The sequence below is a fragment of the Protopterus annectens genome, chromosome 10.part0 (genome assembly GCF_019279795.1).
Source record: "Protopterus annectens isolate FY-2018-M chromosome 10.part0, PAN1.0, whole genome shotgun sequence".
Classification (NCBI taxonomy): Eukaryota; Metazoa; Chordata; order Ceratodontiformes; family Protopteridae; genus Protopterus; species Protopterus annectens.
This window is the reverse complement of record NC_056744.1, coordinates 584,382,015-584,405,760: the sequence shown is the minus strand read 5'-3', so window position 1 is coordinate 584,405,760 and position 23,746 is coordinate 584,382,015.

The following is a 23,746-nucleotide window of genomic DNA, read 5'->3' as shown; positions in this document are numbered from 1 at the left end:
TATTTATTAAAAATATAAGAACTAAACTTTCTAATGGGAAATTAATTGACAAACCGATCTCTATACCTGCACTTCAAACTAAATTTCTAAACTGAAACCTATAAAGCACTAGGTAATGATGGGATTATATCTAAACTTTATAAGTTGTCACCTAAAGAAGCTCTAGACATATTACACAAGGCTTTTTCTATAGTCAAGGACCTAGCTAAAGCTCCTCCTTCCTGGAAATATACCCTTATCTCTCCAATGTTAAAAACTGACAAATATCCTACTGAATGCTTTTCATATAGACTGATTTCAGTTTTAAATGTAGATTGTTCATGGCAATTCATGCTAATAGATTAAAATATATTCTACCCTCCACGACTGATGAAGATGAAGTTGACCTTATCTTATGGAGAAATACTTATGATAATATTAAAAGAATAATTACAACAATTGACTATGCAAATAAAACAAAAGAGAACCTAACATTAATGAGTCGTGATATTAATAGTACTTTTTACTTGTTAAACTGGAAATATCTCTTGCTGGTTTTAGAAGAATATAATTTCACAAGTAACTTCACACCTCTTATTAATCTTCTTTATAATTATTTGTTTTACATATGTTAAAATAGGTACTTTTACTTTTGATTCTATACAAATTTTGAAAGGAATCAAACAAGGATGTCTTCTTTCACCTCTGCATTCTACTCTAATTATGAAACCATTTGAAAATTTTCTCAGACCAAATATAGATATAAAAGGCATTAACATACATGAGAATGTAAACTCTAAAATTCATCTGTTTGCTAATTACACCCCATTGACATTAAATGACAGTGATAATTCTTTATCTCCAGTTTTCTTAGCAATGGCTGTATTTAAAAGAAAATCTGGTTTAACATTTAATGGTGACAAAACCAAAATCCTACCTATAAATGCAAATAAGAATAGAATCAAAAATACATTCATTAAATATGTTGTCAAAGAGAAGAAAATGAATTGTCTAGGAATACTTATAACATATAACATTAAAGATATTGTACATTATAATTATACTAACAGTATAAACAATATAAAGACTCTAGTAGACAAATGGAATAAAATTTCCTTCGCTATTGAATAGAGGCTATCTATAATCAAAATAATCTTACCAAAAATCTTATATATTGTATAACCACTAACATTGCCCCCACAAAAAGTTGTATTAAAGAATTTAACACTTTTATTTTGAGATGTTATTTTGAGATGTCTCTGATACCCCAATAAACCAAGAATTGTTTTAAACCATCATATGACAGATTGCACAGCAGAAGGGATAGAGCCACCAGATCTAGAATTATATTCATTGTCATCAATTATAAAAATAATATATTTTTGTATTAATAACACCTTCATAGCTAGGTGGAAAGATCATTACAATTAAGTCAAGAACAACCAGGATTACCTCTTGCTACAATGCATGGCCAAAACTTATAGATCTGCTTCACAAGCATAAATAACTGCATTTTAAATCTAATGTAATGTATAATAACTTGAATGACTTGATGGTTAATGGACACTCCTGTAAATAGTTGCTTTTTCTTTTGTGCATGAGGTTTAGTTGATTTTTTTTATTTATTATGTTCACAAAACTGTGACTGTAAATATTGTTGTGAATATTTTACAAATTGAAAATCCAATAAAAACTTGGGTGAGGACTGCATAACAGTTATACAGCTTAGCCAGTTATGGAAATAAGGTGCATAAGGAAAGCTGATGGTGGAATGCAGAAGTCCATGAAGTCATCTAAAGAAAGAAGTGGAGCAGGAAAAAGTGGGAGATAGAAAAGATGGACCAGGCTAGGAAGGAATATTGATTGGCTAACAAAGAGGCTAAGAGAGGTGTTGCAATAGCAAAGTACAATGCCTCAGGGGCACTCTACCAGCTTCTGGAAAGTGGTTCAGTAGATGGCACAAAGAAAATATATCAGGTTGCAAGGTAAAGATTGAAAGGTAAAGAAAACAGTCAAACACCCTTTAGAAGAGATTCCAGCAACAACCTATTCATTAGTCCAAAAGACATAAAAGACAGATAGAGTATCTGCATCAGCTTCTGAATGAGGAAAACCTGCAGAAGCTGTACTGCTCCAGCCACAGCCTGCAATGAAAGAAGCGGAGGAGCCCATCATAGAGGAAGTAAGGATAGCAGTAAAGAAAATGAAGTCAAGAAGGCTCAGATGAGGCACTAGCAGATATCATAAATATGTTGGATGGGATGGGCAAGAAATGGCTCCTGAGGGTATTCGTAGAAGTATGGAGAGAATGGTGTATCCCAGATGACTGGAGAATAAGCATATTAGTGCCAGTGTTCAAGAACAAAATAGATATTCACAATTGTAGGCAGTATAAAGGTATCAAACTCCTATCACACAGCATGAAAGTTCTGGAAGGGTGATTGATAAATACACAGTGTAGTAGAAAGCAACATGGGAGATGAGCAGATTGGGTTGAAATTAGGATGCAGCACAACTGACCCAAAATTTGTTGTGAGACTGATACTTGAGAAGAAGCAAGAAATGAGGAAAGTGTCCAACTGGACGTGCCTAGACCTGGAGAAAGAATATAACAAGGTCTCAAGAAAGCTGATATGGGAAGTCCCGAAGTCCCAGAAACATGGGTTTAATTAGTGCAGGCTAAGTACAAGCACCTGATGCATGTCTTCACTGTGTAAACATGTTTTTTTCCAGATGCTCCATTTTCCAACCACATTCCACAGACATGCAGTAGATGTATTGGACACTCTAAATTGACCATAGTTGTGAGTGTGCATATGAGTTTGTGCAATGGAAGAAAGACCACAGCAAGGCTAGCCACCCAGTAGTATGATCCTTGGCTCTAGATGATTGTCACTATTAAAATGATAACCTGCCTCCATGTACAAAAATGGGAAAAAGTGATTGTGGATGGACAAATGGATAGATGAATGTACAAGGACCCATTGACTTAAGTACAAACTGTGTTCAGTCTCACAGTGGGGTTCCCAGTGGGAGTGAGTGTTCATTAGGGCACAGGTATAAGTCCAGTGCTATTTATACTGCTGATGGATTACATTAACAAGTAGGTCCAATGGAGACAGATCAGCAAAGTTGCTGTTTGCAGAAACTATGGTATAACAGACAGACTGTGAGTGAGAATGTCAGTAAAGGATACAGGAATGGAATGAAAAACTGAAGGCACATGAGATGAAATTAAGTACAGATAAGACAGTTGTAATGGCAGCAAATGGTGGAAATCAGAAGAAGCTGAGAATTCAGATTGAAGGGAAAATAAAAGGGCAGGTTAATGACTTAAAGTATCTCGGAGAGGTGATGGAGGAGAAGGGAAGTCGAAAAGAGAAGGTCAAAGCTGGAATCAAAGGGGCTGCAGCCAAGTGGCACAAGAGAGGGATGACATAAGAATACCAAACAAACCAAAGCAAAACCAGGAAAAACGGACTTGCTCGACGAAAGTTTAATGAAACAAAATCCACAAAAAGCGAATATCAGACAGTATAAAATAAGCGCTTTCGTTTGGCTCCTGCCAAACTTTTTCAAAACAGTTTACATATCACTTCCTGCTGTTTAAATAATTTTAGTCAGTGATGTAAGCAATTGAACTCGTTCAAAATGTTAAAGAAGCAGCTTGCCTACTTAAAAGAACTTTAAAACAATACTAACAAAGCAATGTTTTAACAATCAAAGCAATTAATATTTGCGCAAACAATGTATTCATGGCTGTGCATAATAACTACTTGTTGAATTGCCAAGAAATATATATAAGAAATATATATGAGAAATGTATAAAAATGTATAAAAATGCACACAAAGGAACAGCGTGTAATGTAATGTACACTCGCATACCAAACAAGCTGAAAAGTAAGGTGTACAAATCAGTGGTGTATAAAGTACTACTGTATGGTACAGAAACCTGGGCTGCAAAGGCAGAGCAGTTGAGGAAGCTAGAGGTGATGGAGATGAAATGTCTGAAATAAGTTGAAGAGTGCACACTGTGGGATAGGCAAAGAAATGAGGACATCAGAGCAGACACCCAAGTAGTCATCATTGCAGAGAAGGTCAAAAACTGCAGATTACATTAGTTTGGACAAATGTACAGGAAAGCAGAAGGTAATTTGGTGAAGAGGATTTGGGATATATAGAAAGAAGACTTGAGGAAATAAGGGAATCCAACAGAGAGGTGGAGGGATTGTATAAGAGTGTGAATGTCAAAGAGAGTAGGAGAGTGGCATTGAAGAGAGAGAAATGGCAACAGTTGACACAACACTCTGACCCTATATAGAAAATAGGAAAGTGGGGTGTTCATAGATACATAGGGATTACTAGGCAAACATATTAAAAGAGCTTAGAAGCCTAGCCAATATAACCCAATTTTACCCAATCTATCTCCCCTAGGTGCAAGAGGATGGCATGGAATTGTGCGTAGGCATTGAGTATCTTACTGATTACGTCTGTCCATAAGGGACTTAGGGACTACTCCAGGTGTGAATTTGTGATTCCCATCCATTGATCCATACTGCTTTTGAAGAGGGCCAGGGAAGGGCACTGCTTAATATGAATAGGAAGCATGTTCCAAAGATGGGGCAATCTCTGAGACATATATCTATCTCTCCAACATGTTTTGTTTGAGTCAGTGACTAAGTTTAGATCCCTAAAATGGGTGACTGTCATGCTGTTTGTCAGGCAGTCACCCCTTAATAGTTGGTAGGAGACAGAGTAAAGGGATAGGGGTTTTAATCTGTCTGCACAGGGCATAGTGTTTATACCTTGTATTTTCTTTGTGAGGAATCTTTGAGGTCACTCCAGCTGCTGCAAGAGCCTAGTGAAGTACATGCTAAATGGTGCATTGTATTTGATTACTGGTCTGATGAGGGATGAGTACAGTGGGACAATAATTTCTTTGGACTGAGATACCATAGCTTTTCTTATAAGTTGTGTCACATAAAAGAACTTCCTCATAACTGTGGACATATAGCAGTCAAAGCTCAGGCCACTGTTTATCCATGTACCTATATCTCTCACCTCTGAGTCTACTCTTAGGGGTGTGCTGTTGATGTTGTAATTTGCAGGGGTATTTGACTTCTAAAAGGGCATAGTAATGAATTTTCTTTTCACATTTAGTTTTAGGTCATGGTTCTGTCACCAGTCATTTGCCTGATCTAGACCCTCCTGAAGGATATCTATATCACTGGTGTAATTCAATGATTGCCCTCAGCTTGCAGTCTTTAGTGTTGATGATGATGATGATGTTGTCAACATGTGATCCAACATGTTATAGGTAATGCTCACTGGTAACACAGAATCACTTCATATACAAGACTCAACACAATACTAATACATGATATACATGATGCCATAGTTAATTATTACAATACATGCTAAAGAATTTCCTGATGCACGCAATGCTGTAAGCTATGCAATTACGTTATTTCACAGTCATACATACATTTATAGCCTTCGCCTCATCAATATACAATGTCAGTTCCTCTGCAGCATTACAAGTGAATATTCAAGGTTCAGTATTCAATGTGTTTTTTCTCAAGGGTCTCGATTGTAGTGTGCTGTGTGTAATGATTTATAAAGCTATTTTTATTTCATTGTTTTAAACTGTTTAAAGTTGTTTTTGCACCTGCACTTTTAAAGTTTGTCCTGTTTGTTGCATTTACCTGTTGAGGCTACACACTAAATGTCCTTGTTTCCCGTCTTTCCTGACCTAGAGTAGTCCAAATACAGGCTTTGCTGTATTCTGGACTTTTGGAAAGTTCCTGTGTTGCCCATTTCCTTTCTTGGATAAAGGGAGGCTTCTTTGTTCACAAGTGGCAGTGGGGAGCTTGGAGCAGCCTAACTATCCCTGGAGGAGTGTTCCCAGCACAAGAATCTGGTAGTCTACTGGCCATTGTGGGCCAATTTCTAGCTCTTTCAAGTCCCCCTGTATAAAACACGCTTTAGTGTGGCTTTGCATGATTTTGCGCATAGCGCAGCATCGGGCAGCGCTGCTTAATTGGGTTTAAACCATTCTCGGCTCCAAAAAGTCTGCTCTTCACTTTTTCCCTTAGAACTGATCAAGTTCTCATAATAACCACCCTATTCCCACTCTAAAGCCTGGCACTTGCTCACTAAAGCAATTATATAAGTCAGCACTAAAAAATTAAAAGCACTACACCCTCACAAACTCCCCTTGAGTACTTTCTTCCCCATTGGCCATTTTTTTTCAATTATAAAGGAATTCCCAATACTATTCTAGCATGTCCAAAGGTCAGTTGTCAATCTCCTCTCTGGTCTAGCTGGTGAATCTGGGAATCTTGAGGCAATGTTACAACTGCCTCATGTACACAGACAACCCTCTCCTCCTCCCAACAAATTCCAGCACATGTGAGAGATGCAACCATATAGCCAAATTGGAGGCTAAGCTCTCTCAACTCAGTACTGGTGTAACCAGTCAGGAGGAGAAGGAAATCACACTCACTACAATTCCATTCTCACACAGACCTACCACAACAGCAAACCAAACATACAAACACACAAAAACATACTCGGAGGGTCTAAATAAAAATCTGCCTAAGCAGCAGAGACCTCCAAAGCAGACACCCAAGCAACTGCTACCTAAAAACAAAACATGTGCAACACATAGCTCACAAAGCCAGTGTGCCGAACAGTCACAGCCCTTAAGGCTAAACAACACACGTGATACACTTGTAATAGTTGACTCTATCGTCAGGCACACTGACGTCCTGCTCACCAGGCTGAACAAGGAGAAGGTCACGGTGAGCTGCCTGTCGGGCGCTAGGATCTGCCACATAACACAAGCACTCAGGTCACTCCAAGGCAAGTACAAATATGACTCAGTCATTGTCCATGCTGGTGTGAATGACCTGAGACATACCTCACTGGACTACATGAAAAGAGACATAGAGGAGCTCTCTGAGCATGTAGCCCAGGCTGGTATGACCCTGACATTGAGTAGCATCTTACCCTCACCAAGAATGATGCCACAGTATGAAGACAAGATGATCAAATTCAACAATTGGCATAAGTATTGGTGTCATTCAAAGGGGATCCAATGCCTGTCTGCCTGGGATGACATGCTCGACAAGCCACGATGCTTTGCTAGGGACGGCTTGCACCTGTCACCCCTGGGCTTTTGGATATTGGCAAAGGCTCTTGCCACCCCCATAGTGCCTTTTTTAGGCAAGGCTCAAAAGACAGAGCCACCTCCATAGGTATCACAAGGGATAAGAAACTAAGAGTAATGCTACTCAACGCCAGAAGTCTAAACCTCAAGATGCATGCACTCGAAACTCTTCTTAGCATGGAGAACATCGATATCTGTGCAGTAACAGAAACCTGGTTCAAGGCTCCCGAGAGCACCCCGGCACTATCAGGTTATACCTCATACCATGTTTTTCAGCCCCAAAACTTGGACCGAACCACAAAAGGAGGGGGAGTATCAATATTCGTCAAAGATACCCACACCTCCAGATTGGTGGCACAGCATGAAGCATCAGAGACTATCCATGTACAACTAACAGTGGATAAAACTGCCTTCCAGTTTATAGCCCGCTACAGATCACCCTCCCAAACCCAGGAACCCCACTCGGCCTTCCGGAGAACACTGGAAAATATAAAGGTCTCTCCAAACACCATTATATTGGGCGACTTCAACTACCCTAACATAGACTGGGAGCATTACTCTAGCTCCAACACCCTAGCCCAAAGGTTCCTAGAATTTATAAACTGAAATGCTATGGAACAACTTGTTGCCACTCCCACAAGAGGGGAAAACATACTGGACCTGATCATCACCAACATGGGGACTCTATGCTCCAGACCATAAGTGTATCCCTCACTGGTAAGATCAGACCATAAACTAATCTCACTAGATAATCACATCCTGACCCCAGCCCCTGCCCAGAAAACCAAAGTGAAAAACTTCTCTAAAGCAAATTTCACACTCCTCAAAACTGAGGTGGAATCCTTCAAAGCCCCCTGGCCTGTGGAAAATACGGCCCAGACCGGAAAATCCTTTATAAATGCATTCTATGACCACCTTCAGGAATGCATGGATCATGCAATCCCAAATAAAACCAAGACCCAATCCTCCAAAGTTAGGCGTCCTGTCTGGTGGACCCCAGCCATAAACAAACTATACAATAGAAGGAGGAAGCTACTACATGATAGAGCAAAATCCCAAAAAGGGAAGGCATCTCTGATCAGTATTAGCAAAAAACTACGGGCACTCATAAAATCGTCTAAGTCCAGCTTCGCGAGAAAAATTGCACAGGACACTAAGGATAATCAAAAGGCTTTCTTTAGTTATAGTCAGGAAAAGGAAAGCGACCACACTGCTAGGTAGATCTCTCAACAGACCAAGCTCAAAGGAAGAAGATAATGAGAGTACTAGCCATGATGTAATGTTCCTTCAGGCTCTGTAAAAACTCAGACCGCACTTCAGCATACCATCTGACAGAAAAACTCCAGGAAAAACGACAGCAGCAGTACATCGGCCAGTACACTGTGTAAAGGCAGCAACAGACACACGTTGTATAAAAAAGTGAATTTATGTTGGAGAAGTTGCAGGCAATCCAATGCTTTGCTGAAGTCCCTCACCAAAATGCAGTCGTTACAACACAAAAAGAAAGGCCCTTTCTTGCTCACTGTGTGATCGCTGTGTAAGCGCTGCTTAATTGGGTTTAAACCATTCTCGGCTCCAAAAAGTCTGCTCTTCACTTTTTCCCCTTAGAACTGATCTAGTTCTCATAATAACCACCCTATTCCCACTCTAAAGCCTGGCACTTGCTCACTAAAGCAATTATATAAGTCAGCACTAAAAAATTAAAAGCACTACACCCTCACAAACTCCCCTTGAGTACTTTCTTCCCCATTGGCCGTTTTTTTCAATTGTAAAGGAATTCCCAATACTATTCTAGCATGTCCAAAGGTCAGTTGTCAATCTCCTCTCTGGTCTAGCTGGTGAATCTGGGAATCTTGAGGCAATGTTACAACTGCCTCATGTACACACACAACCCTCTCCTCCTCCCAACAAATTCCAACACATGTGAGAGATGCAACCATATAGCCAAACTGGAGGCTAAGCTCTCTCAACTCAGTACTGGTGTAACCAGTCAGGAGGAGAAGGAAATCACACTCACTACAATTCCATTCTCACATAGACCTACCACAACAGCAAACCAAACATAGACCATTTAATGCTAGGGCATTTATAAGCCCAGCCAGAATGTGTTTGGCTTTCGCCACCCATTTTAAATTTATTTTGATATGCCCTTTTTCGAGGTTAGTATACTGTGCCTCTGTCTAACAGTGACACAGAAGTGATACCCAGGGTAAACCTACGATCTCCCATCCACTCATCAAGATTCCTCTTGAAGAGAGTCAATGAGGGACTCTGCCTAACCTGGACTGGGATTTTATTCCAGAGTGAAGGGAGCCTCTGGGTTATGAATCTGTCCCTCCAGCATGTCCTATTTATTTCAGTGCTGAGGTTCAAGTCTCTCGAGCACGTAGCTCGATGGGATTTGGATTTTCTGAGGTGCAGCATGTCCATTAATTCCGGGTTGGACATGGCTTTATACATCAGGCACAGATCGCTTCTGAACAGGCGGTATGCCACTGAGTAGAGCTGGAGTTTCTTTAACCGGGCAGCATATGGCATCTGTTTGAGCCCTTTGATCCTCTTGGTGAGGTACTTTTGGGGTCTTTCCAGTTGCTGCAGGTGTCTGCTAAGGTACATCCCAAAAGGGGCATTGTACTCAATTATGGGCCTGATGAGGGATGAGTAAAGAGGCACGATGACCTCCCCTGATCTAGATGTGAATCCCTTCATGATTAGGTGGGCTATATAAAATGTTTTTCTAACCACTTTGGCCACGTGGTTGTCAAATGAGAGATTGCTATCAACTTGGGTCCCCAGGTCCCCAGTTACTTCTTCTGTACTTAATGGATTTCCACCTATGTGGTAATTTGTGGGCACTTTGTTTTTGCCAAAGTTGATGACTATACACTTTTTGGCATTTAGCTTGAGACCATGGCTCTGGCACCAGTTGTCTGTTTCTATGAGGCCCTTTTGGAGGATGCTTGTGTCGGCTGGAGAGTTGATTATGGCGCCCAGTTTGCAGTCATCTGCGAACTTGGTCAGCCACAGTCCTTCCGTGTTGGCCTGTACCTCCGAGAAATATATACCGAACAAGAGAGGTCCCAGGACTGAGCCTTGTGGGATGCCACTTGTAACTGGTTTGGAGTCTGACATGGCTTCAGCAATTCTAACCATGTGGGTTCTGTCCTTGAGCCAGTTTGCAGCCCATCTAGTGACATAGGGGTTTATATTTAAGCTTGTGAGCTTATCTATAATGCCCGAGTGGGGTATTGTATCGAAGGCTTTTGCGAGGTCCAGGTAGGCTGTGAGGACCACCTTCCCCTCGTCAATGGCCTTGGTGACTGTTTCAAAGAAATCAACCAGGTTTAAGAGGCAGGATCTGCCCTTAACAAAGCCAAAATGGGTAGGATCCAGTGTCTGTAGGTCCCCAATATCTTTATTGATGAGGTCCATGATGACCCTTTCCATAGCTTTGCAGACCAAGCTAGTCAAGCTTATGGGGCAATAGTGTCCAGGATCTGATGAGGCACCACCTTTATGGAGAGGGACCACTGTTGCTGTATGCCACTCTTTGGGTACATATCCTGTAGTAAGGCTGAGATTGAACAGTAGTTTTATGTTTGGGTTTAGCTCTTCTTGGAATTCATGTAGGACGCAGCCCAGGACACCATCTGGTCCCATTGATGCTGTGTTTTTTGCTTTGGAGAGGGTGGCTCTTGCCTGAGTATCTGAGATGTCAGGAGGGCAGCACTCTGCTGGGATAGATATTTGCCCTTTTGGTGGGGAAGGGGGGGAGAAGTTTGCGCTGAACCTGTCAGCTAGAATGTTGGCAATGTCTGTGGGTTCAGTGTATTTTTTGTCATTTTGGACTAATTCTAAGCATATCTGGTAATTACCACCCAGGTTCCTAACATAACTAAAGAAAGCCTTGTGATTATCCTTAGCGTCCTGTGCAATTTTTCTCTCGAAGCTGGCCTTAGACAATTTTATGAGTGCCCATAGTTTTTTGCTAATACTGATCAGTGATGCCTTCCCTTTTTGGGATTTTGCTCTATCATTTAGTAGCTCCCTCCTTCTATTGTATAGTTTGTTTATGTCTGGGGTCCACCAGACAGGACGTCTGCCTTTGGAGGATTGGGTCTTGGTTTTATTTGGGATCGCATGATCCATGCATTCCTGAAGGTGTTCATAGAATGCGTTTATAAAAGATTCTGCGGTCTGGGCCGTATTTTCCACAGGCCCGGGGGCTCTGAAGGATTCCACCTCAGTTTTGAGGAGTGTGAAATTTGCTTTAGAGAAGTTTTTCACTGTAGTTTTCTGGGCAGGGGGTGGGGTCGGGATGTGAATATCCAGTGAGATTAGTTTATGGTCTGATCTTACCAGTGAGGGATACACTTCTGGTCTGGAGCATAGAGTCCCCATGTTGGTGATGATCAGGTCCAGTATCTTTTCCCCTCTTGTGGGAGTGGTAACAAGTTGTTCCATAGCATTTGAGTTTATAAATTCTAGGAACCTTTGGGCTAGGGTGATGGAGCTAGAGTAATGCTCCCTGTCTATGTTTGGGTAGTTGAAGTCGCCCAATATAATGGTGTTTGGAGAGACCTTCATATTTTCCAGTGTTCTCAGAAAGGGCGAGTGGGGTTCCTGGGTTTGGGAGGGTGGTCTGTAGCAGGCTATAAAATGGAAGGCAGTTTTACCCACTGTTAGTTGCACATGGATAGTCCCTGATGCTTCGTGCTTTGCCACCAACCTGGAGGTGCGGGTATCTTTGATGAATATCAATACTCCCCCTCCTTTTGTGGTTCGGTCCAAGTTTTGGGGCCGAAAAGCATGGTATGAGGTATAACCTGGTAGTGCTGGGGTGCTCTCGGGAGCCCTGAACCAGGTTTCTGTTACTGCAGATATCGATGTTCTCCATGGTAAGGAGAGGTTCGAGTGCGTGCATCTTGAGGTTTAGACTTCTGGTGTTGAGTAGCATTACTCTTAGTTTCTTATCCCTTGTGATACCTATGGAGGTGGGTTTGTCTTTTGAGCCTTGCCTAAAAAAGGCACTATGGGGGTAGCAAGAGATTTTGCCAATATCCGAAAGCCCAGGGGTGACAGGTGCAAGCCGTCCCTAGCAAAGCAACGTGGCTTTTTGAGCATATCATCCCAAGCTGACAGGCATTGGATCCCCTTTGAATGACACCAGCACTTAAGCCAATTGTTGAAATTGATCATCTTGTCTTCATATTGTGGCATCATTCTTGGTGAGGGTAAGATGCTACTCAAGGTCAGGGTCATACCGGCCTGGACTACATGCTCAGAGAGCTCCTTTATGTCTCTTTTCATGTAGTCCAGGGAGGTACGTCTCAGGTCATTCACACCAGCATGGACAATGACTGAGTCATATTTGTACTTGCCTTGGAGTGACCTGAGTGCTTGTGTTATGTGGCGGATCCTAGCACCCGACAGGCTGCTCACCGTGACCCTCTCCTTGTTCAGCCTGGTGAGAGGGACGTCAGTGTGCCTGACGATAGTGTCACCTATTACAAGTGTATCAGGTGTGTTGTTTAGTCTTAAGGGCTGTGACTGTTCGGCACACTGGCTTTGTGAGATATGTGTTGCACGTGTTTTGTTTTGGGGTAGTGGTTGCTTGGGTGTCTGCTTTGGAGGTCTCTGCTGCTTAGGCAGATCTTTATTTAGAGCCTCCGAGTATGTTTTTGTGTGATTATGTGTTTGGTTTGCTGTCGTGGTAGGTCTATGTGAGACTGGAATTGTAGTGAGTGTGGTTTCCTTCTCCTCCTGACTGGTTATGCCAGTACTGAGTTGACAGAGCTTAGCCTCCATAGCCTCCATAGCCTACATATATATTATATACAATGTGAGTATCAAAGTTGGCATGAAGGTATAAAGGCAATAGATGCATGACAATATATACAGAGGAACCGATGAAACACAGTATATGCACACGTTATATACAAAGTGGATATCAAAGTTGGAATGCAGAAAAAAAATCACAAAGAAAAATTGATTTAGAGCACAGCATTTATAGGGAAGAAGGGTAAGAAAAGCTTAAGTTATATAACTAGAGCGGTAGCAGTTGCATTTTTCCTAGAGTCTTGTAATGTACTTTTATTTCTGATTGAAAAATGGGTATGAGGAATGCTCTTTAAGATAAGAAAGGAGAGATTCCCACAGTTTTGGACCAAGGAATGAGAAAGCATGGTCTGTACAGTGCAGCCTAATTTGGAGGGTTTGGGGGAGAGGACCTGAATGACCTGAGCTGTATGTTGGTGCACCTCTGAATAGTCTGGAGGGTATTGTGTTGGGGGGGGTCTCATTCTTGATAAGCTTAAGTAGCTGAGAGGTATGCAGAAACTCAACATGTTGTTTGTACAGGTAGACATTTAACTTTTTCCATGGTTTGGCATTGGTGTTTACTTCTTGGAGAGAGAGTGATGAATCTGCATATGGCAGTTGGACTGGATAATGGAAGAATTTCTTGTAGATGCGACAGCAATTAGATGGAGATCATATTCTAGTAGAACTAGTAAGATACCCTTTACCTGTGGCATTTCTACTTGGTTTGGATTGAAAGAGTGACATCCTATTAGCTCAGAAGAGGACAGAGTTATTTTTGTATGTGTATGTTTATGTGTTGTCGAGGTGGAGATGAAAATTTAAGAAGGTTCAGACCAAATTCCTAGGTTTTGAATGAAGTGACAATTTTCATAGTGTTTTTCAGATGATAGAGGATTTGTAGAGGTCTGCAGCTGAAAGATAGCATTTACCTAGTTCTAAAATGCATAATTTTACTTTTAGAGAAGTTAAGCAGTAATTGTTTATCTTAGACCCATTGAATAAAGGCATCATGAGTTTCAGCCTGAAGTTCAAGTTCAGGAGGAGAGACAGAGTGGTTGGAGCAGAATAGGACAATGTGATCAGCATACAGTAGGAGAGGAACTGGGATAAGCCAAAAGAAAGCTTGTCAGTGGAGATATAATAAAGAAGAGGTGCCAGAATTGATCCTTGTGGGGCATCTTTCTGCAGAGGAGCTGACAGGTTGATGCATGAAAATTCAGTGAGAAGTCTCAGAGAGGTGTTTATATATATATATATATATATATATATATATATATATATATATATATATATATATATATATATATATAATATATATATATATATATATATATATTTTTTTTTTTTTTTTTTTAATTTAAACTAAATATTCTATCATTAGTAAATTACCCATAACATTTTCTGCAAACTGTAAATCTATCCCTGAAATATTTTGTAGCTCATATTGTGAATGACTATAGAAAAGTGGCTATGAAGTAATTTTTTTCATAATAACGTGGATTCAGTTATATCATTTACCATATCCCTTATACTGGATAATGAATAACAAAATATGTATATATATATATATATATATATATATATATCAATATATATATATATATATATATATATATATATATATATCTAGATATATGGTTCCCCTTCAAAAAGTCGAATATTCCGAAACTCGAAATGCATATGGCCAACACCAAATGCTCAAATTTCAGAAGCTCGACTTCATAAAAGGGAATGAAAAAAAACGTAACACAAAAAACGTGTTTCTACAGGGGTGCAAGCCCCCCTGCACCCCTCACACCCTCTGCTACTTATTTATTCCAACTCCAGATCGCACTACAGAGCAGAAAGGGAAATCTCCCATTCTGCACTGTCTGCCATTCCCCATTCACACAGTCGAGCTTCTACAATTTCGAGCATATGGTCTCAACCATATGCATTTCGAGATTGTGGCCGTTCGACTTTGTGAAGGGTATATATATATATATATATATATATATATATATATATATATATATATATATATATATATATATATATATATATATTTATCAATGCTGGCATTGAAGCAAGAGAACCCAACTAATGATACTGAGGAACACAGAGAACTAATATGCAAATAGAGAATGAAGTAAAAATAATGGAGGTAACAGTGCACAGCTTCCAAAATTCAAAGTTCTTTATTTTCAGTAACAGATAGGTGAGCGCTTTCGCAGCCAAAGCCACTTCATCAGATAAACATGATGTAAAACTGTGTTGCTTTTAAAATAGGCAGCAGCCAATCATACATCAAACTCAATTAAGAATAAAAAAATTTAAAAGTAACAGCTCATTTAATATATGAGGCATCCTTGTATTCATCATTAAAAACCAATAAATGTTATAGAAAATTACAAATGCGTAGAAAGCATAACAAATAAACATACTATCTGGCTAAAGGTCTATTGACCAAAACTGGTTTAATGGAAATCTTGTCATTCAGACTTTTTCCCTTTATTTGCTCTCATCCTGATAATCCACTCAAGTTCTTTATTTTCCACCTTGTTCTTATTAGGTCCCCCTCTGTTGCCCTTTTTTACCACTTCTATAACCATGAATCTAAAAGTATGTTGATTGCCTAGCTTAGTAATATGTTTAGCTAGGGCATTGATGTCAGCTTGTCTCGATATATCATAGATGTGCTCTCTCATTCTTTCTCTTAGTCTACAGGTTGTCATCCCAATGTAGAAAGAATAGCAGAGAGTGCAGTCAGCATTAACTTTAAAATGCATCCTCTTCCCTGTGTCCGGATGTTCAAATCTCCCCCCCCACTATCTATCAAGTGACAGAAGTTAAATGCATTGCAGGGGTATGTACCTACCGGTGATTGTATAGATTCAACTATGTCATATCTAGGGTGACATAGCATCTTCTTGAGGGGCCTTTTATTTTTATAAGTATATCTGGGAGTCTCACCCACTAACATGCGTATTCTCTCATTGGACATGAGTATGTTCCAGTGTTTAGTATGCACATTCTGCAAGAGTCTAATATTGCTAGCATATGTAATAGGTATTCTCATCCCATTATTACTGTTAACTTTCCACTTACATGTATGAACTGGAGCAGAAAAGTAGGGTTTACCTTTATATTTTCTTGTATCAGTACATTAGTTATTGCCTTCTCTATTTATTTTTTATTGTATCCTCTATCCAAAAATCTTTTTCCTAATACATTTAACTCCTTATCTAGTGTAGAGTCATCTGCTGTTAGTTTAGAGACCCTTGGGGCCTCTCCTGTGACAATGTTCTTAAATACATGCTCAGGATGCATACTTTGTCGATGGACAAAGGTGTTTCTGTAGCATTTTTTCCTAAATACTTCAGTAGTAAAGTCACCCATTATTTTCCTACTAACTTTAGCATCTAAGAATTCAATGGAGTTATAAGATGTATTAGCTGATAATTTAAGAAAATTTGTGCTAGCATTCAAGGTATTTAAAAAGCAAGTGGATTCTTCTCTATTACCTTCCCAATGAAGGAAAAGGTCGTCCACAAATCTCCTATAAAATACTACTTTGTCCATTGAAAATTGTGTTGTAATATATACCTCCTCTCATTTGGCCATGACCAGATTGGCGTAGCTATTGACACAAGATGTGCCCATAGCCACGCCATCCCTCTGCCTATAGATGTTTTGCTCGAATACAAAAATATTATTGTCAAGGACTATTTCCATCAAAGAACAAAGGAGGTCTATCCTATGTTGATCATAAGTACCATCTTGTAATAGATATCATGCTAGCATTTCTATCCCTTGATTGTTGGGTATAGATGTAAAAAGAGACACTACTTCCATTGTTACCATAATACAGTCCTGCATAGGTGGTACAGCTTGTAGATGTTGATATAAATCTCTAAGAACATGTTCAGTATCCTTTAGGATAATTGTATTTTTGGCCAATATGGGTTTAAGATGGTGTTTGATATAAATAGACAAAGGTTCAGTGCACCACCCTCTCCATGCTACTATGGGTCGCATGGGGGATGCACTCGGATGTTTGTGGATCTTAGGTGTACCCTGTATAATGGGTATGGTAGGTTCAGATACTAGAAAGTAGTTGTAAATTTCTAAATTAATTTGTCCTAGTTGTAAACATTCAAAAAGTTCATTGTGAATTCTATTAATGCATTGTTTCACTTGCTCTATTGTTAAAGAATCATATACCATGTTGTTGTTGAGCATAGCATTCATGGCATTACTATAAAATACATAATCCATAATCACCATAGAACCTCCCTTGTCGGCTGGTCTAATACTTAAAGTGGGGTCATGACATAATTTCTCAAGAGCTAATCTTTCATTCTTATTTAAGTTCAAAAATGTTTTTGTGTGTTTTCTTTCATCATACATATCATATATATCATTCATACAGGCTTTGGCTTGGCTGCGAAAGTGCTCACCTATCTGTTATTGAAAATAAAGAACTTTGGATTTTAGAAGCTGTGGCTCTGTTACCTCCATTATTTTTGTTTTTTTGTATGCTTGGTTTATTGGAGGAACAGTTTACCTACACCATTACTTTTGTTATTTGCTGCTTAGAGAATGAAGTAACCCCTGCAATGGCTCTTACCGACCTCCAGTCCTTAATTAAAATGAATCCTAATCCAGTTTTTATATGTCAATATTAACTTCTGAACCAGGTGAAGCTATAGCTTGGCAAATATGTAATTCCCTCTTATTTACCAGAAATACCTTATTATAGTACAAACAGGCAGAAGTAATTTACAGTATTAGACTCCATCGTAAATTCAGCTGTAATAGCCTTCTTGCATAGCTTCAGGGTCATCATATTTAACAGTACATAGAAAAAAAGAGTATCCCAGCATATTACCAGAAAAGACCTTTCCATCCAGAGGATAGGCTGGGTCTGTTTCTTTAACACTCCAAGTCATTTGTTTAAATTCAAAGAAATGTGTCAGCTGCACCTTAGCAGCCAACATTCCCCAACCTTTCATGTCTCTTTATTCATCATTATGTAGATGCAGCATTAGTTTGTTGTTGCAACAAATAAAAATAAATAAATAAAAAGATTAATAAACGATGTTTCTGTTTTGCAATAACTTAAGTATTTGCATTCTGCTTCTTGGAAATCCATATATACACTACTGTCTACTCAACTGATGGCAAAATTATATCACTGCCATCCACCCACCTGCTGAGTTTAAGTTGGGAACAACATATAAGAAATGATTTGCTCCCATTTTGTACTAATTTGTGAAATAGCCATTGCAGGGGAGAGTGGAAGCTGTAATCAACTCACCATTTACTAACTGCACTCAAGCTCTGCAGGCTTCCTAACAATATAACTCTTTTGTAAAAAAGACTAAGCAAATGGTTTCAAAACCGTAAAACAAGTGGTGCTCACATGTCTGTAATAGTTTCAACAGATGCCAATTTCTGATATGTCACATTGAGAAATGTCACATTTTAAAAGGTTTCCACAAGCTTAATTTGCTTCACTTTGGAACGAACATGAATTTAAAGTCCTGCACAAAAAACGAGAGAATATGTGTGAGATCCACTGTGCAACTTGACAGTAAGAAGTGAACTTATGCTGCCATATGTAATTTCTAATGACTGGACATGTATTCATCCAGAAAGAGAAGAACAAAAACATATAGCAAAAATCACAAGCGAGTATAACTGATGTAGTATTTGCCTCACTTGTGTCAGGGGAATTGTTACATAGCTTTAAGCATACACTGGTAGTAACAGTATTAATATTTCATAGAAATATGGAACATAATAGCTCCAATAGTTGTAAGACTGGATAAATGTATCAAATCAATCCAGCTCCAATGTTTAAGAGATTTGCATTCTAGCTATAAATATAAATATAGCATTAGATCATACATTAGCCTGGTAGGAGGTTTGCATAATGGTTAAAGTGTGTACCTGACAGTCTTAAAGAACACGATTTGATTCTCACATGGGGGTAATTGGCTTGGCTTAAAATAGCTCACAAGGGCAGTTAGCTTAGTACTAATTGATGAATATGAACAACTAGTTCATCTGCAATTTATAACATGGGGAATAATAAACAAGTTTGGGGAGTTTTCCATAGAATTATTAGTTCGAATGGTTGCTAGACAATTGAAATTGCATCAAGAATAAACCTCAGAGAGTGATTTTAGTTACCTAACAGACATGAGAACATAACTGCATATGGCTGTACCTCTACACATATTTATTTTCATTGCTTCGGGCAACTTACTTTAAAAAAACAAAAGCAAAATAAATTAAAAAGGAAACTATCTAAGTAAACTATTTTCAGGAAGTTAAGTACATAGCAGATCTTATTTCATTGTTAGTGTAGAAGAACGGTATCAATCATTGTCACAATGTAGATGAAAACCTATTAATTTTTTCATGACAGCGATAGTGTAATCAGACAGCTACAGAAGTCAATTTACAGCTTAAAGAAGGTCCATCGGTGTATAGTTTGCATAAGGCAGGCATATTTAGAGACAGATATAGTTGCTAAAGCATGCTGTACAGCTGGCAAGATGAACATGACCGATGCATTTATGATTTTGCCATTTATCAGTGCCTCGTTCTCATTCTTCTTATGGACAGCATCAAGTTTCAAAAGTTTATACCTTGTTGTTTACATACAATAGCTAGGGACTATATTCATTTATAAGTCTCAGGGGTTCAGCCAAAACTCTGCAGTCCTTCGGTTTAGGCAGAACTCTGCAGTCCTTTTCCATTTCACTTGGCACTGAAAATGTTTGAGACTTCTGCAGGTCTGTTAATTTTTCTGGTGATCAAACTAATATTGACTTATTGTCCTACGGTCAATATTTTCTTCATATTTTTTTATCATGCACAACTTCCATTTCTGTTGAATCAGTTCTTGTTTTGTCTGCAGTTACAAATTAATTCCTTGTTGGAGAAAAAAAAACGTTATATTAATGTTTGTATTCATGTGTAGTCTCTTACAAGGTGCTATTTTCATTGGGCAGCATCCACGGTCATTGCAAAGTTCTTGATGAAATGACTTACAATCTCTCAATAACATTTAATCATTGACATTGTGCATACTTTTCAAAGTACTCATCTTTTAAATAAAGTACAACCAACTTAACACTATGGGAAGTTGGCAATGTAAACTACTTTGTGCCAGCTTCACTCCATCATGGAGTTTGACTGGCAGGCAGTTCTCAAGAGTGAGAGTTTGACTTTTAAGATATCATGGTGGGGCAGAGACATCAGTTAAGTCTCAGTGTCCAGAACAAAATCAGACCAAGCAAAAGACCGACTTAGGGAATGAAACCTGAAGTCATCAATTAGGTCACTCTACTTTCTCCAAATAAACTGAACCAAACAATTCGGCCTCTCCATCTTGCATCTAAAGATGACGGCAAAAACATAGTATGGACAGGGGGGCCTTGGCTTCATGAGGGAGCCTCACATCCCTGAATCAATGTAGGAGAATAGTGTAGGTAAACAGTTTGGACAAGGCAAAGTAATGCCTCAAATGAAAACCTTCTATCAACACTGGGGCATGGAATGCTCTTACTGTGATGCAGGTGACCTAGGTTTGATTGGTGGCTCTGATATCTGAGACACTGACAGGGAGGATGGACATGCCCACTCAGGTAAGGCAGAATGAGAGGTACATGCATAAGGAATGTGATGCAACTATAATTATCTCATGGAGGCCAGTGATAACTACTGTGAAATGCTTCCTGAGGTGGGCAGGGTGGCTTGTCAATTTCAGCCTTTTACTGATGTGAGAGGCAGTTCACCATGAACTGCATATTGCATATCCCACCCATGGGTGCTACTGAGTTCACACTGTGCAGGTGAATTAAGAAAAAACATCCCAGCAGCAATATAATGATGCACTAAGAAACCTCAAATTCCTTACTGGTCATAAGTATGGGTTGGAGTAAGTCTGGGGGTGCATAGGAGAGTCTAGTAGACCCAGTGGATGAGTAAATTCTGCCAATGGTCAACAGTCAGCTCCAAGATTCAGGGAGAGCAGAAAAAAATAAAATCTTTTGCAGGTCCTATAGAAAGAAGGTCAGAGAGGTTTGGGTGGTAAGGTAAAAGGACATCCCAAAAGTAGACAGCCCATCTACCCAGTGGTCACAAAGCAGATCCATGCTTCCTCTTGGTAAGCACTATCACAAGGATAAAAAAAAAAAAAAAAAAAAAAAAAAAAAAAACTAGTGGACTTAAAACTTTGTTGATGAGTTTAGTCACAATAATTTCCAAAAATCATAAAACCCAGGTAGTGTTTCAAAGTAACAAGCCTTTATTCGTCACAGCCAAATGATCCTCACTAACAAAAAATCAGAAATATCTGTGATGAATAAAATCTTGTTGCTTTAGAACACTACCTGGGTTTCATGATTTTTGGAAATTATTATGAATGAGCTCATCAACAAAGTTTTAAACTACTAGTTTCTTTGTTTTTCATTTTTTTTCCTCAGCACTCCTGGTGGTGAGGTTGGAACTAGACAGATTCTTGTGCTTGTTCATTTTTTTTACTATCACTAGTGTCCAACCAATGATTAAAAAGCAAAAATATGCTCCCAGTGGTTAGACATGCTTATCAGTGGTTAGAAAGGAGGTTAATTGTAAGACATCAATATTTTGCAAAAAGTGGGTACCAGAATGAATATGATGAATTGGGACATAGTATATAGTTGCAAGCAGAAATATAAGTAGAACCATCAGTGTTATGTAATAAAGTATTACTAAAGTTGTGGGCTGATTATGTTTAATGTGGCTTATCAGCTGCCAATATTATATTTGACAATAAAGTTCCGGTCTTATCCACAAACTCAGTGTACTTATTTCAAACAGAAGGAGCAACAGGGATACTAAGCATGGCTTTATCACTTAGGTGGAACCTTGGTGGACTATGATTATGAACTATGTCAGATGACTGAAGATTTGTTTTTACTTAAGGCATATCAAATAAATATATTCCCATGATCCAAACTCTTCAGGCATATATAGTCCCTTAAACTGCATATGTTGTAATGATTATGAAGGACATGTAAATCATATTCAGTGGCTTTATTGTATGGTTAACCCAGCCTTCTGAACTTGGAAACTTTTGTAAAGAAAAAAACCCTGTAGAACTATATTGTGGTCCCCATTACTTTCTATGCTATTGCTATTTTTAGGAAAAGTCAAGGCTACATAGCCACAGACGGGTAAAGCCCTGACCATGGCACAAGTTACCTGATTTTGATAAGTGGTTAGAGAGCTTGACAGTGCAGGCAGTGAAAATGGGTGTCCCCATCTGTTGGAGAAGGGCATGTGCTTGAGGACACAATCATGGTTAATCCCTATCTAGTGCCAAGCAGAGATTGCTAAATAAAAGAAGAAAGGGTTTTGTCTCAGTAGCAAGGAAGGAGTGGATGATATGCTATGAAACCATGTTACCCCACACATATGAATGTCATAAATCTGTGTGGAGTTGGGGAATAGCCCTTACTAACGGTAGCTCCCACAGCAGCAACTGACCTTATCTCCTCACCAGCCCTGAACATGGGTCAAAGTTTGTCCATGGATGACAAGTTGGTTTGGCAGATACAAACGATGAGGAGAAGCACTTGGAGCAACTGATGGTCAGCTGCATGCACCCCCCCCCCCAGAAAAGGTCAAGGTTACCGAATTTTAAATATTTTTAACTCATAGAGTTCATATGTGCACCATGTAATTTTTAGAAGTCTGCACTAATGTGCGTCTCTCAAAAGCTAAGTCTGGAAGCATAAAGAATAATAAGTTTTAAGTCACTTAATGTGAAAGCAACAACTTATAGTAGGTATTCCTACAGCCATACTTTAAATATAAGGGATTTTTGCAGTCTCAGTCAGGGAGCATTCAGTCTTGCAGCTGATCATCCTTACAGTGAACAGAAGTCCCACTACTAGTCAAGGGAATTATATATGAAGTTGTGACAATGGTGTCAGGTGATATATTCCTCAAGTTTTTACTCTTCTGATTGAAGTAGCAACAAGACTATGATATGAATGGGGATTTTCAGTTATTTACATCCAGTCTAAATGTGCTGAATGTAACATGCAGTATTGCACTATGCAGCAAAATTCACAGATATTGCATCACATACATTGGTTTCACTCTCACAACTGTACTCATAAGCATGTATATGCAGTTAGGTATCTCAGGTGTATCACCAACTCTGAGATTGAGTTTGGTGCTAAGAGACGGAGCACAGTCTTGAGTGAAAATGCTGGCCTGTCAGATCTTATATTACAGAAGTCATCAGTGATTCAAAGGTATGCTTTGCATATGTTATGTCAAAACATCTGTTACAGCAACATTTTCTAATGCACGATGTTTCTGACCCCATGCGATTACTGTCCTCTGTACCTGTCCTGAATATTGTAGAATGTCTCTAATTTTGACTCATATTTTGACATGTCCTTTATAAAATTTGATTTTCTGGTATAAAGCTGACGATTACAATAAATCAACAGTGACAGATATTAGAGTTTTAGGCTTCTCAGCAGTGTCAGTGGTGCAACAAGTAGAACATTTGCATTTGATGTAAAAGGCTTTGAGTTCTATTCCTACAACAGGTCAGTCAACTGATGATACTACAGCACAGTATAAAGAGACAACTGCATTCCTAAATGTAGCGTCCTTTTAATGAGACATTAAACTGAAGACCCACCTGCTTGAGTTGGCAGGTGAATGTGAAAGATCCCATGACATATTGAAGGGCATAGGGTCTTTATTTACATACAA